General features: G+C 55.6%; 1 long non-coding RNA gene across 1 annotated transcript in view; it reads right to left on the reverse strand.

The window, feature by feature from the left end:
* LOC113617891 (uncharacterized) overlaps nt 1–7115 on the reverse strand; it is a 19895-nt gene extending 12780 nt beyond the window's left edge. Inside the window, exons 1-2 of the long non-coding RNA XR_003431811.1 lie at nt 6035–7115; nt 948–1111 (exon numbers count right to left, since the gene is read on the reverse strand). This is a non-coding gene — a long non-coding RNA (uncharacterized LOC113617891). The remainder of the gene's footprint in view (nt 1–947; nt 1112–6034) is intronic.
* Nucleotides 7116–15030: the final 7915 nt, after the last annotated feature.

Consider the following 15030-nt stretch of genomic DNA (forward strand, 5'->3'; position numbering starts at 1 on the left):
GTGAATTGGTTCAGCCACTACGGAGAACAGTATGGAGGTTCCTTAAACTACAAATAGAACTACCATATGACCCAGCAATCCCACTACTGGGCATATACCCTGAGAAAACCATAATTCAAAAAGAGTCATGTACCAAAATGTTCATTGCAGCTCTATTCACAATAGCCCGGAGATGGAAACAACCTAAGTGCCCATCCTCGGATGAATGGATAAAGAAGATGTGGCACATATATACAATGGAATATTACTCAGCCATAAAAGGAAACGAAATTGAGCTATTTGTAATGAGGTGGACGGACCTAGAGTCTGTCATACAGAGTGAAATAAGTCAGAAAGAGAAAGACAAATACCGTATGCTAACACATATATATGGAATTTAAGGGAAAAAAATGTCATGAAGAACCTAGGGGTAAGACAGGAATAAAGACACAGACCTACTTGAGAACAGACTTGAGGATATGGGGAGGGGGAAGGGTGAGCTGTGACAAAGCGAGAGAGAGGCATGGACATATACACACTAACAAACGTAAGGTAGATGGCTAGTGGGAAGCAGCAGCATAGCACGGGGAGATCAGCTGGGTGCTTTGTGACCACCTGGAGGGGTGGGATAGGGAGGGTGGGAGGGAGGGAGACGCAAGAGGGAAGAGATATGGGAACATATGTATATGTATAACTGATTCACTTTGTTATAAAGCAGAAACTAACACACCATTGTGAAGCAATTATACCCCAATAAAGATGTTAGAAAAAAAAAAAGCGCTCAAGCAAAGGTCTACGTCTGTGGGGAGTCTCGCTGTCTCCTGCACACCTCGCACGGATCTCAGCCTGTCCCCGGCGACCTGCTCTCTCCTGCCACTCCTCACTCATCTGCCGTGTTCCAGTCACACTCAGCCACAAGCATGTCACCTTCAACTGTCCCCTCCCCACACCTCCTGTCTGTGCCTCACCTGCTTCGTTCACTTGGCTGCACGGACGTTCACGCTGCTCCATCCCCGTCACCGTCGGCGGATTCCTGTCCCTCCCGGAAATCTGAACAGGCTTCTAGTTGCCTCTGGGCCTCCGGTCTCTTCCATTTCCCAGTGTCCTCCAGACTTTTGAAGGAGCAATTTATCTGAAATAGAATTCTGGTCGTCACATGCCTGCTAGAAAGAGGGAAGGACCCAGGTTGTGATGTTTCGTATCTTTCTTAATCTCCTGTGGCATCTTTACCGCACCCCCTCATTCCCAGCGGTCACACGGGTTTCCTTGCTGCTGCTTGTACGAGGGAACTCCCATTGCCACCTGGCAAGCTTCCCTGTTCACTAAGGCCTGTAAAGCTTTTCCTCATGCTCCCAGCCTGTCTCTGTAGCTTCTTCCTCTTATAGCTTTAGTGCTGTGACTCAGTATAACAAATGCCTCGGAGACGGCACTTGGTTACTCTTCAATCTATTTCTCCACTGCTGTGACAAAGCACAAGCAACAACAACAACAAAAACGGACCAGTTGGACCACGTCAAAACTTAAAACCTTAGTGTTTCAAAAGGCACAAGAGAGTAAAAGGGCAACCCATAGGATGGAGGAAATACTGCAAGCCTGTACCTGATAAGGGCTGATATCCAGGATATAAAAGGAACTACTACAACTCAACAAAAAGACAACCTGATTTTAAAACGAGCAAAGGACCTAAGTGTCCACTGACAGAGGAATGGATAAAGAAGATGTGGCACATATATACAATGGAATATTACTCAGCCATGAAAAGAAATGAAACTGAGTTATTTGTAGTGAGATAGATGGATGGACCCAGAGTCTGTCATACGGAGTGAAGTAAGTCAGAAAGAGAAAAATACCGTATGCTAACACATATATATGGAATCTAAAAAAAACAAAACGGATCTGAAGAACCTAGAGGCGGGACAGGAATAAAGATGCAGAGGTAGGGAATGGACTTGAGGACATGGGGAGAGGGAAGGGTAAGCTGGGACGAACTGAGAGAGTGGCATGGACATATATACACTACCAAATGTAAGGTAGATAGCTAGTGGGAATCAGCCGCATAGCAAAGGGAGATCAGCTCGGTGCTTTGTGACCACCTAGAGGGGTGGGATAGGGAGGGTGGGAGGGAGGGAGATGCAAGAGGGAGGAGATATGGGGATATATGTATATGTATAGCTGATTCACTTTGTTATAAAGCAGAAACTAACACAACAATGTAAAACAATCATACTCCAATAAAGATGTTAAAAAATAAGTAAATAAAATAAGCAAAGGACTTGAATAGACATGTCTCCAAAGAAGATGTATGAATGGCCACTAAGCACAAGAAAAGATGCTCAGCATCACTGACCACCAGGGCGAAGCACAGCTACGAGATGCCCCCTCACACCCACCAGGATGGCCGCCAACCAAAAACAAACCAACAAAAATCGCCGAAAGTGCTGGTGAGGGGGTGGAGAAATTGGCACCCTTATGTGCCGTCGGCAGAAACATAAAGCGGTACAGCCATGGTGGAAAACATTATGGTAGCTCCTCAAATTTTTAAAAAAGCAATTCTACTGGGTGTGTACCCCGAAGAACTGAAAGCAAGGTCTCCACGAGACATGTATACATGTTCATAGCAGCATTATTCACAATAACCAAAAACTGGAAGCAAACCAAGTGTACACCCACTGCTGTATGAACAGAATGTGGTCCATACACACACCAGAATATGATTCAGCCTTAAAAAGGAAGGCAACTCTGCAAGGAAGGAAAAAATTCAGGAAATTCAATGTGGCTGAACCTTGAGGATGTGATACTAAGTGAAATAAGCCCGTCACAAAAGGGCAAATGCTATAAGATCTCTACTCACATGAGGTGCCTGGACAGGTCAAATGCACAGAGGCAGGAAGTAGATGGTGGGGGCCAGGGGCTCCGGGATCGGGGAGGGGAATGAAGAGGAAGCTAGTGTTTAATGGGGACAGAGTTTCAGTTTGGGACGATGGAAAGTTCCGGAGATGGGCGGTGACGATGGCCACACAACATTGTGAATATACCTAATGCCGCTTAATTGTACACTTAAAAGTAGCTAAAATGGGAAGTTATATGTGTATTTCACAATTTTTAAAAAAGAGAAAAAGGAGACAACGCTAGTTAAGCCAGCGAGCGGTGAACAGGAGATCGGAAAGATCCTCTCGTGGGCACCTTCTTCTGTCCTCGAGACCATCACTGAACGCCCTTAAACCAAGTTTTCAAAACCGCAAATCCACACAAAGAATTAAATTATAACCAAATGTATCAGAGAGTGCGCGCGCGTGCAGTGCACGTCCACATTCTCCCGTAGCTTCCATCACATCTGAAAAGGGTTTTGACCCAGGACAGAGCCAGCATTTACTGTGCTAAACCCAAGAACAATGGCGGAGAAGCAGTTCTGGAGAGACAGAAGGAGGCCCTCTGAACAGCCGCTGGCCCACAAAGCAACGAGAACCCAGACATCAGGGGCCAAAACCAACTTTCAGACTTTGGAGGCTGGGCTGTCTGCCCACTGAGCTGCGTAGGGCTTTGGTTTTAGGTTGCAAAGCTCTAGGGCTTCTGAGGTTATGCATCTACATCTTAGAGGCCAAGGTGACACACTGAGACCGTCACTGCTGGAAAGGGGCGCTGTGGGGGGAGGAGAGGAGGCCCTGTGGAGAGGGGCAGTTCTCCTCTGTGACTCAGCCCAAGTCACCCGGTGAGGGACGGCAGCCCCGCCTGAAACAGCGCTGCAGGCGCCCAGCACCGGGAGGGCCCGGCTGCCCAGGGTGCAGGCGTGAGCATCGTCCCATAGACACACACGTCGGGACGGAGGCACGTGGGTTACAAACCTCCGTCGTGTAACTGTTGGCTGTCAAACGGTGACGTTTGGAGTGAGTGGCACGGGCTCCAAAGCTGGTCCCTGGGCCCTGGAAGGAAGGGGAGGAGGGGCTGGTGCCCTGGGGGGTGGTCCTGACGCGCAGGAAGGAGGGTGGGGATGCTTTCTCCACGCAGTGAGATGCTCTGTGAGAATTCTGTTACACAGCTGCCCGACGAGGCCGCGAGTTGGGAGGTGAGCACAGGATGACGCACGCTCCGTGGGCAACGTGTGATGACCTGGTGGTCCCGAGAAGCCACGGCAGCCAAAGCACCCGGCCCCTCCCGAGGGCAGCGCGGGCAGCCCTGCTTGGGTCCCCACGTGCCCACAACTTCCCACTGGGACCTTCCGCGGGGCCGGCGCCCACCCGAAAGCAGCCTGCGCGGCTCCTGGACTCCTTTCCATCACTGGGCAGGGGAAACGTGCGTCCATTCGCGTCCTGGGGATGTGCAGAGGCTTCAGGGAAGCAGGTGGGTCTCTGCAGACGGGCTGCGCCGCCCTGGCTGTCGGGGGCCTCACGGCTCCGTTCCCGGTGTCGCGTCCCATCGGCGTGACAGGAGCATCACCCCGGACGTACTGCACATCTCCCGGGTCCTCGTCCCTCTGACACCGAGCAGAGGACTGTCCCCGCCAGCGTACAGCGGCCTCCTGCTTCCCTCTGGGCCTCGGGCCGTGAGCGGAACAGAGGAGGAGACGCATCTGACCTCTGCTGCCTCCCTGACCCCAGGCGGTCAGGCTCAAGGGCACCGCAGGCCCGACCCAGAGCCCAGAGCCCAGAGCCCAGAGCCCGTGTGGAGAAGCCCTGAGAGTTCTGAGAACGAGGCAGCTGCCTTGCTGTGCACAATCTGGGGAAATGACGGGATCTTCTAAGGTCGTTACTGAGACCCACAGATCCATCTTAACAAGAACAACAAAACAGGCCCTCCTCGCACTCACGTCTTGAGTGCGACCTTCCAGAATTCGAGACCTGAATTCCAGCATCACCTGCACCTTACACTAACTCGCCAACAGCGTGACACGCCGGACAGGTGGGTCGGAGACGGGCGTGGCTTGTATTGACACGGATTGACAAGCGCTAACGCGTCATTTGAGCACCATTTGTGCACCTTCCGAGCGCTCGTCTCTTCTCTTCCTGATGATTTTATTGCAGCACCTGCCCTGGAGAGGTAATGGTGGACAGAGCACGGGGCACTTGCCCCGAAATTGCTAAAAAGAAAAGGAAAAAAAAAAAACCCCAATAAACGGCCCCAGCTGTCCTGAACGCCCCCAGCTGTCCTGATTATTTTTAGTCGGGATTTATCATTGGTAAACTTTGTTTTGCATATGCATGTAAGATATTTGGGTTTTATTTCAATTTACCATTTCCGGATTTTTTCCGAATACAGAAATTAGGTATGGCTGTCGTCATCACCATCACCTGGTATCATATGACAACAGAATGAAGATGATGCCAGTCTTAGACTGTGGACAGTGACACTTCTCTTCCTTAGAATAATGTCCTTTTCTATGGAAAGTTATCTAGAGAAGGAATGATAGCGTGCTAATTATGTTGGCTCCTAGACACACAGGCACACACACACAATCTATTTTCCCCAGAAAAACGCTTGAAACGTTTGAAAGCCGCTGCCTGTATATAATACGAAACAAAGTTATTTTCTGAGTGTGGATACAGTAGTATCAGAGTTTAAGAACTGGTGACAAGATAGCACAATTCACAGCTCTTTTTCACAGCTGGTAAAGCTCATTTCAACAGCCCAGGAAAACTAGCAACAGTTGCTCTGGGATCAGTGAAGCGCAGGAAACAAAAGCAGCCTCTCTGGAATAATACCTTAACGTGAAGCACGGAAGAGGGGGCATACCCGCTAATCCTGAACAGTTATATCACCAGCTCACACACTGACGAACTTACAGATGCTATAGTCAACTGCTCAGCTAACAGCCCCGGTTAGACTCCCCGAGAAGCGCCCGCAAGAACAGTGCTATGTCCCGAAAGAAGAGCCACAGAAACCGCAGGGACCGTGCACTTCAAGGGTCGGTGAACAGCTCGGAGCAGGGAGCCCTGGCGGAGGGCACAGCCCCTGTGAGGGGAGGGCTGCAGGGCGCCCCCCGCCCCCGCAACGCCCGGGCAAGGCGTGTCATTCACGGAGAAGCCCCAAATGAGAAAATTCTGCCTGAAGCCAACGTTACCTGATGCTTCCAAAACCGCAAACTGGTAGAGGTGGCGCAGAGTCAGCGGTCCCGAGCTGCAGTGTCCCTGTGCAGTTGGTACCCAACCTGGCTCCTCTGGGCTGCTGCACAGCAAGCCAAACGCCGAGACGCCCGGGTCTGTCGGCGAGGCGGCCAAGCCAGGAGAGAGGAGGGCAAACCTCAGCTCTGGCGTCCCGGAAGGGAAGAGGCTCGGGGTATTTACGCGATAACGAATAAAGAAGCAGGGCCACCTGAGGCGTGGGGAGCGCGGGGAAAGGTGATGATTGGAGAAAGCTGCGGGACTCCTTCTGCGCAGGCGCAGGTGTAGCTGGGCTACAGGCCGCTGCACGGTCTAAAGGGCGCTGGGCGGGCCCTCGCGCAGGCCCGGCTCGGGAATCGGTGGTCCCATCCGGCCCCAACCAGTTCAGCTCCAACTGGACGCAGCTGATTCCAAGTTGCTGAGAAACAACCCGGGCAAACAGCTTATTGCTTAGGCTCCGTGCTGCCTGGTGGACACGCAAGTCTTAACTGACCTTGATTAGGGCAGGTGAAAAGGATTTGACTCGTGACCCACGGACTCGCAGTCAGATGTCTGAGCTGCAGGTGGCCTGTGGCGGCTGTACGGTCATGGGGGGCTGGGCATCCCCCTCCACCCGAGTCCACGACCTGCCGCTGGTACCCCAGGCGTTCTCCGGGACCCTGGGCGCTCACCAGTCGGCCTGGAAGTGGAGTCCAGGCACAGGCTGCAAGCAGGGACGCAGCCCTGGGGTGGAGGGCGAATCTGCCGGTTGGGATCTCGAGTTTTCCTTGGTCCCCAGCTGTTTCCTCACCCCAAGGAGGCCTGTGATAGGGACTCGACGATCGATCACCAACGCGGGCAGGGTCCCCGAGCAGGTCCTGGGTGAGCGAGGCCTCTCCTGCCCGCCCCCGGGTCCCCAGCTCCGGAGCACGAGGCGGCGGCCGGGAGGAATGAGCCAGACTGAGCCGAGAGCCGGCGGGCGCTGCCCGGGGCGGGGTGGCCCCCAAGTGCCCGCCGCTGCCCTCAGGCCGGGCTCCCTTCGCGGGCCGCAGCGCTGACCCAGGCCTGCGTCCTCACCCAGCCACCGCCCCCGCGCCCGCCCCTGCAGCTCCCGGCGCGCGACCCCCGCGGGCGGCCGTCCCCCAGAACGCAGGCTCCGCGCGCCCCCTGCCGGCCGGCCAAGCGCGCAGCCCCGCAGGCGCCGAGCCCGCCCGCGCGCCGCTCGCCCCCGGCCTCTGGACGGGCCCCGGCGCAGCCTCGCTGTGACCCCGGCCCTCGGCTCCCGGGGTCTCGGACGGGGCCCGGCGGAGGCCCGCCCGCCCGCTTGCCCCGGGCTCCGCGCCTCACGGCCGCCGGGGCCCACCTACCCCTCCAGGTGCGGGGTCTGCGTCGCCCCCGGCGCGGTGGGAGCGGACGGCGCAGGCGCAGACGGGGATCACCCCGGCCCCCGCCCCCCGCGGCCACCCGGTGACCCAGCGTCCGGCTCACGCGGCCCGCGCTCCCGGGGAGCCTCGGCCCACCCATCACTTTACCACGGACTAGAGCCCGCCCACCTCCAGCGCCTGGAAACCTGTTTCGCAGAGATTTTTCAGGTGGTAGTTTGGGAAACTTGAAATGCAAATGGCCAGGCATCCTTCCAGCTCTTTGGTTAAAAAAAAAGAATTCTAGTCGTTCTGAATGACACCAGCTTCAGTTTACTGACTACCGCAGGCCAGGAGATTCCACCAACGTTCACATCACCGTTCCCTGAGTTAGTCTCTGCCTCACGAAGGAGGAACTTGGGCCCTGAGAGGTTACTTAGGACACTTGCCCCAGGACACACAGCAGGCCCATCCGACTCTGAAGCCTGTGGCCTGCACGCGGTGCCTGGCCTCTCTGTCCTCACGGCCTCTCCTTGTCGGAATCTTTCTCTCCGGGAGGCCAGGGGACGGGATGGCTTGTCCCGGGCCAGCCCAGCTCCTCTGAGAAGCTCCCGGCCCACCAGCCACAGCAGGTGTCAAACCATTCTTGCTGGTTGGGTTTGTACCTCACTTGCTGACCATCGGAACTGCATCTGGCCACTCGGTCCTGGGAGGTGGGGAAGTGTGTGCCAGTGAGCGACGGACCCCCGCCGGCAGAAAGCCCGCCACTCTCCCAAGGGTGTTCTTAGGAAATTTACCCTCCGTGACCGGCAGGATATTTTGGTAAAACCAAGCTGTCTGTAGTAAAGATGGCTTCGTCAGGACAAACTGTGGTCAAACCCAAGTCCGTGTGCCTGACGCACAGTGAGGCTGAGCAAAGTTTGGAGCAGAGAAAGGTTTATTGCAGGGGCCGAGGAAGGAGAACGGGCAGCTCACACTCAAAAAGCCAGAAGTCCCCAATGGTTTTCAGGGAAGGGTTTTTCTAGGCCAAACTGGGGAGAGGGCTGCACCTCCCCCTTGCCATTAAGCTGCATTTTGCGATTTTCTAAAATTAAAGGCCTTCAGTGGCATGGGTGAACCCCTGAGAGACACAGCAGCACTTGCCTGGGTTTCGAGAAGGAGCTAGCCACTCAGCCCCACTCCGCACTGGGCTCCTCCGGGCGTGTGCAGCCGGCCCCATGGCCTTTCCCTGACCAGAGAGCCACAGCAGGCCTGCGGACGGCTGCTGGCACCTCCCGGCTCTCCCGAGGTGGATGTTGGGAGAATCCAGGCTCTCAGAGATGCCTGAGGAAGGGGGCAGCCCTGCAGGGTCCGGTGGTGCTGTGGCCGCCCCCTTCCCAGGAGCGCAGAGGACACGGTGGGCCCAGCTCCTGTTCCCTCCAGAAGCAGCCAGGCTGCTGGAGCTGCCTCCTGCAGAGGACGGGGTGGGAGGGGCAGGGCCTGCTCCCCGAACCACAGGCTTCTGCACCCCCGGGAGGGCTTCTCTGTCCTGTGGCCGCCCTGCAGCCCCGGTACCTTCTTCCTCCCCCCACGCCCAGATCATTCCCTGGTAGGAAACCCTGCTTCAGGGACTGAGCTGCATCACTGCCTCCCACCCCCCGGCCCTAACTTACCGCCAGTGCCTCCGAATGGGACCTAATTTGGAGGTCTTTTCTTCATCACCACAGATGAGCAAGTGAAGTTGAGCTTGTTAGGGTGGGTCCTAATCCAGTGGGAGGGTTGTCCTCATGGAAAGGGGAAAGGTGGACAGAGACAGGCAGGCACACGGGGACGATGCCGTTTGAAGGTCAGAGTTCTGCTGCCCCAACCAAGGGACCACCAGACGCTGGAGGAGGCTTTCAGATCCCTCCCTGCAGCCTTCAGGAGCCCGGCCCCGCCGACGCTTCTATACAGACTTTGGCCTCTAGAATCGGGAGAGCACACGTGTCTGTTGTTTAAGCTGCACGGTTTGCGGCACTGTGTTAACAGCAGCCCCAGGCAACTAGTACCCCTGCCATTCTTTTTTACAAATAATGCAACGAAAGTTCAGGAAGACCGGCAGAGCACAGGGTCCCGCAGCCAGAGCACACGGTGGAGCCATGCTCACCCCGATCCAGAAAGGCAGCCCACGAGGGCTGCTGCCACCCCTGCGCGCCGTCCGCCGGGCCCCCTCCTGTGCCCGCCCCGCCCCCCGCTCTCCTATTCCCACCGGGCTGGGCCCCACTGAGCTGTGGATTCAGCAGGACAGCTCTGGGGAGAGAGTAAAAGCGGGAGAGAGAGGAAAGAGAGAATCTTACTCTTCCAGACAGAGGAGCTCAGCGCTGAAACTCTTCGGTAACTGACACTTTATACAAACGGAACTTTCAAGCCGTTGATTAGGTCCTAGTGATTGAATAACTGAAGACCCATTTGCCGGGTTTGGCTGAAGTGCTCACAGCTGCGTGCTGTGAGACTGATGAAGCCTGAAGAGTTTCGCGTGAGCCCGAGCGTTGCTGAGAGGCTGTTACCCCGGAGCAGGGAGGCCCCACCCACCGTTCATGACCTTTGACTTGACTTGACCTTTGACTTGTCCGGGGCTCCCCGGACAGCCTGCTGCCAGTTAGTGAGCTCAGTAAAGCTCCAGAGAAGCTCCAGCCCCTCAAAGTGCTCTCCCCCTCCCCCAGCACAGCAGAGGGTCCGCCTGCGGGGTGAGATTCCCAAGGCTTGGGAGCAAGTGGTGGTCCCGCCTCCGGGGGCAACTCCCCAAGCCATGTCCTGCCATATCCGCCTGTCCCCTTCTGCCGCTCACAGCCCAGCGCTGGCCCTGTGAGGGGAGGGGAGGACAGGATGCAGAAGAAATCAACGCTTTCCCTGCCTCCAGGGGCTTGTCATCGGGTGGGCAGGGGTCAGGCTCTATTTCAGGAAGATCCCCGGTGCCACTGAAGACACAGGGCCACGACGGAGAGCGTGGTTTTGTTCAACGCCCGTAACTCCTCCCTCTGCCGGCATCCTCCGGCCCTAGAAGCCCCGCCCCTTGACTTAGCACATTAGCCAATGTTAAGGGTCCCCGGCCAGGAATCTCACCACTTCTAAGTGGCCCGAGAAGGGATTTCACACCTCGCTCCCCATTCTGTTCTCAGGGGTGTGAGGCTGGTGGTAGTGGAGTCCAGGCCCCACACCGATGCTTCTGGGGGGTTGGCCAGCGTGACCAGACCTCAGGGTGATGCGGGAGCTGCAGGAAGTGGAGAAGCCCAAGATGAGCAGGCGGGGCCCAGGGCTGGGGTGCAGCCATGCTCTGGGGGCCCAGGCGTGTCCCTCCTTCTCTGCCGCCCCCAGCATGGAGCGCCCACCTGGGACCCGGGAGTCTGCTTGACCTTCAGGGACCAGAGAGTGGGAAGGAGAAGACAGACAGGCCTCTGGAGGATGTCGTGGGAGCTGCCACGTGGCAGCCCTGGGGACTCCTGCTTAGGTTCTCTGGGGCGATATCGTTCGGTGCGGTGCTTCCCAGACACGTGTGTGTTTGCGTGTGTACACACGTACGTCATCATCCTGGGGCTCAGGGCTCTACTTTACAAAGTGCCCGGTGGATTCTGATGTGCGTCAGAGTTGAGGGTCTTCGATCTAGAGGGTGTGGCCGGTTCAGGCTGTTCTGTTTCCAAACGTTACTCCCAGACTTGTAGTGGCCTCAGATCCCATCTGGGAAACATTAAAGACACAGCTTATACCGCTTCAGAGGATGCCTGGTGGGCTGGTCCAATGAGGTTTCCTACAAAAGAGGCTTGAACTGAACAGGAATTGGAAGCATCCACGGATTTGTCATTTGCTCGGAATCTAGACCTTGACACCCTTTCCAGCAAGCCTGGTTCTGTGTTGGCCGGGGGCTGCGCTTGGGGCCCAGCGCTGGTGCCCAGAGGAATGTGCTAGACCCAGGAGGGAGGCCTGCGCTTCGCTTATCATGAAAGAAAACAATGAGAGGGGAAAGCAACGTAGGGCTGTAGCTGCCTTGCTGTGTGATTTTGGGCAACTCCCTTGCCTTCTCAGGGCTTCTAATCCCCTATCTGTGTAGTGTGAGTGATGAGGTTCAGATGGTGAACGGCTTTTTGGAGTTTGTGGTTTGCAGAAGGGAGCCCAGGCCTCTCAGGGCCAGTGCCCTGAGACCTGCCTGTCCAGACCTCCTAAGAAGCCCCACCCATGAAGCAGTGTCCCCGAGGCTGGGTCCTCTCCCTCCCACTTGCCCCCAGGGTCCCCACCTGCTCCTCGGCAGCTCTATTTTCTCTCTAGAATGCCTGCGTGAAGATGAGAACCACGTGTTACAGACTGAACGTGTGTCTCCCTCCCACCCCCATTCATATGTTGAAGCTCTAACTCCTGATACGATGGTTCTTGGAGATGGGCTTTTGGGAGGTGATTAGGGTTAGATGAGGCTGTGAGGATGAGGCCCCCGTGATGGAATTAGTGTCCTTATAAGACAAGGAAAGACCAGAGCTCTCCCCTTTCTGCTGGGTGAGGACACAGCCAGAGGGTGGCCATCTATGAACCAGGAAGAGGGTTCTCACTGGGAACCTAATTCACTGGCACCTTGAGCTTCAACTTCCAGCCTCCAGACTGTGAGAAATAAATTCCTGTTGTTTAAGCTGCCCAGTCTGCGGTGCTTTGTTATGCAGCCCTAGCTGACTGATGCACACCCAAATCAGAGCAAGCACAATCTGCTTCCCCAGAGCTGGCTGGAGTGTGGGGGCTGACCACCCTCAGGTGTGCTCCACAGAGACTGAGGGCAGACAGGGGAGCGGGACAGATTCTCGGTGGGAGAGGGGCCTCGGGGTGCCCTGCGGGCTGGGGCAGGGCTCTTACTGCCTAGGGGATGTGTTAGGTTTTCCCCAGTTGGTCCCAAGTTGGAAGTGGGGGCAGACATTAGGAAACTCAAATGCTGGTCGAGTCCTGGCCGCCCGGGGCTGGTTGCCGCAGGTCGCGGGGCAGAGTTCTACTCGTATACACGGTCTGGATATCCTAAGTGTGTGTACCACGCGCTAACAGGCTTCCTGTTCCTTCCTCTTGTGATTGTCCCGAGAGCTCACAGCCACATGCTGACAGAAGGATGTATCTCTGAAATATCCTTCCAGCCTCTCTTGTGACACTGAGCTTTTTAACAGGGGCTTCGGGAAGGCAACTAATCCTTCACGAAATCATTTTTCTGGGACTGACAGGTCAGGCAAGAGAGGGAGGGGCAGCGTGTGTTCAGGCCAGGGGTACACACGCCACCCTCCCCTGTGAACGAGGCAGCTGTGTCCCAGGAGATGCCGAGGAAGAGGGATGCCCCCGGGTTAGGGCTGTGCTCCCTGTACTGGGCTCTGAAGTTCCACAGCTTCATGGTCTTATTAAAACATTTTAAAACTAATTAAAAATGGAAACAAGCAACCACGGTCACATGTGTCACACACTTCACCTCACACACACAGGGCAGGTGCAGGCTCCGGGCTCTCCCAGGCCGGCTTCCCACTGCGTGGAAGTGGGGCGGTCCCAGTGATCAAGGCCAGTGTCTGCTTTCAGGGCCGGTCCTGGCAGAAGGCGGCGGGGAGGAGGTGGCCTCCTTCCTGGGCGAGTGGGGAGAGGCTGGGGAGAGTTAGGGAATACCTCTATGGCTTCACCCTGAAACTTTTAAGACGAAACTCGAATTCTCTTTTCTGGTTGATTTGGGACTTTGATATATCTGACTGGTCCTATTCTTCCTACCATCAGGCCGCTGCTACCACAGATGCAGGTTTCACGTGCTGCACACAGGCCCCTGAGGACGCATCAATGAGTACTTGAAAGGCTTCTTGAACATCTGTACACATTCTAAGGTGAGATGGTGGAGGATAAGCAAGAAAAGAGCTATCCAAGTGGTAAAATAATGTTTTATTCCGTGGATGAACAAACACTACCATGCCACATCCTCACTCCCTCCTGCCAGATCTTGTGGCCAGAGCTGGCTTCCCTTTTCAGACTGAGTTGGCTCTGCAGTCGGTCGAGCCCATTGAAATAGCAAAAGCATGGCCATGTAGCGCTCAAGCGGTCCTGCTGGTCGGCACATTCATCCTTTTCCCAAACGGCGATGCATCCCCTGAAAAACAATCCTGTGACGGAGATCTTCCAATCGAACTAAGTACAACTGACATTCAAAGCTCGTGCAGATGAAACCCAAACCCCCAAACACCAAAAGTGACATGGACGTATCTTCTCCGCTGATAAGAATGTCAGGGAGTCCCCCTTCCCAGGGGGACCGGGAGCTGGAGAAATCCGAACTGACACTCAGGCTGTCAACAAGCTCCAGAGGCGATGACGGTCGTCAATGTATTTCCAACAAGCACTTGTAGAGAGCAGCTCAGCCAGGCTGTGGCATGCAGGCAGAACACGACGAAAACCGGGCGGAGGGCAGGGGACGCGGCGCGACGCCATGACCGCATTCCCGTCTTTATATACAACAAGGTGAAATATACACGGGATGCTGGCTGTGCACCTGCTCAGAGGATGTCTTACAAGGCTAGGGACATCGACGACACTGCTCGCGTGCGGCACGGAGGGACAGAGCCACCCCAGGGTCGGGGTGACACCGGTGCGGGCCTCACTTGCCTCCAGGGTTCCTGTCACCCAGCACACGTGACAGACCTGGAGGTGGAGTCAACACTTTGTCCATGTTTTTTAACCAAACGTCACCTGAAAAGACTTGCCGGCTTATCAGGGAGGAAAAGGATGGGCCTAAGGGCGCAGGGAGATGCACAAGGCAACTCTAAGCCAGACCCTAATGCAGCTTTGGTGGGAGACAGGTTTCCTTTATGACTTCTTTTAGTGAAGAGTATTGGATGTTTTGTTCCCGCTCAGTGTTCTGAAATGTCTCCACAAAGTCTAATGATGACATTGAGGAGAGAGCAGTTACTTCTGATCTGTTTCTTTATCCAAACAAGTGCAAAGCCTACATACTGACTGAACGAAACAAAGCAAAACAAAGAAAAAAAAAAAAAAAAAGAAAGAAAAAGCACAGCAAAGCAACCCCATGACCAGAGACAGTGTCAGGTAAAAACCATAGAAAAATACGAATTAATTCCATAAGGTTAACCATTAGCGTAGCTACAGTAACACTTCGTACAGCCCCTTAAAATGCAGAATCTCCTAATTACCGAAAGGCGCGAGCCAATCTATGGACAAGTACTGGGAAAACAATTGTGCTCTAGTTGGTCCATGGCGTGGTGACTTCAGACGGGGTATGATGCCCTGGAGTGGAAGCGGTACCCGGGCGGAGGCAGGGTCGCAACGCTACCGCTCGTGAGCTCGAATTCCAGGGCCACCTTCTGCACGGCCATCCATCCTTCGCTTTGTTCCTCGGGGAGGGGTCGCGGGGAGGTACCCGTCACTCAGGGTGGCGACGGCTCCAGGCTCCGTGGAAGCCCTTGTGAGCGACGATGCATCTCCACCCGGGGAGGCGCTTGTTTCTGGGGCAAAACTGCCCTCAGGACCAGAAACACACATGCTGGGAAGGTGGCGCTTCTTGCCCCCGCCCAGGCCCCTGAGGGAGAGCGAGGCGGGGCTCCCCAGTCGGTGTCCACTGGTCCAGCAGGCGCCGGGCGCGCTCCGGGCCGGCTCGG

This window comes from Aethalodelphis obliquidens, unplaced genomic scaffold, assembly GCF_003676395.1.
Source record: "Aethalodelphis obliquidens isolate GAN/ISIS:26980383/991018 unplaced genomic scaffold, ASM367639v1 scaffold5, whole genome shotgun sequence".
Taxonomy (NCBI): domain Eukaryota; kingdom Metazoa; phylum Chordata; class Mammalia; order Artiodactyla; family Delphinidae; genus Aethalodelphis; species Aethalodelphis obliquidens.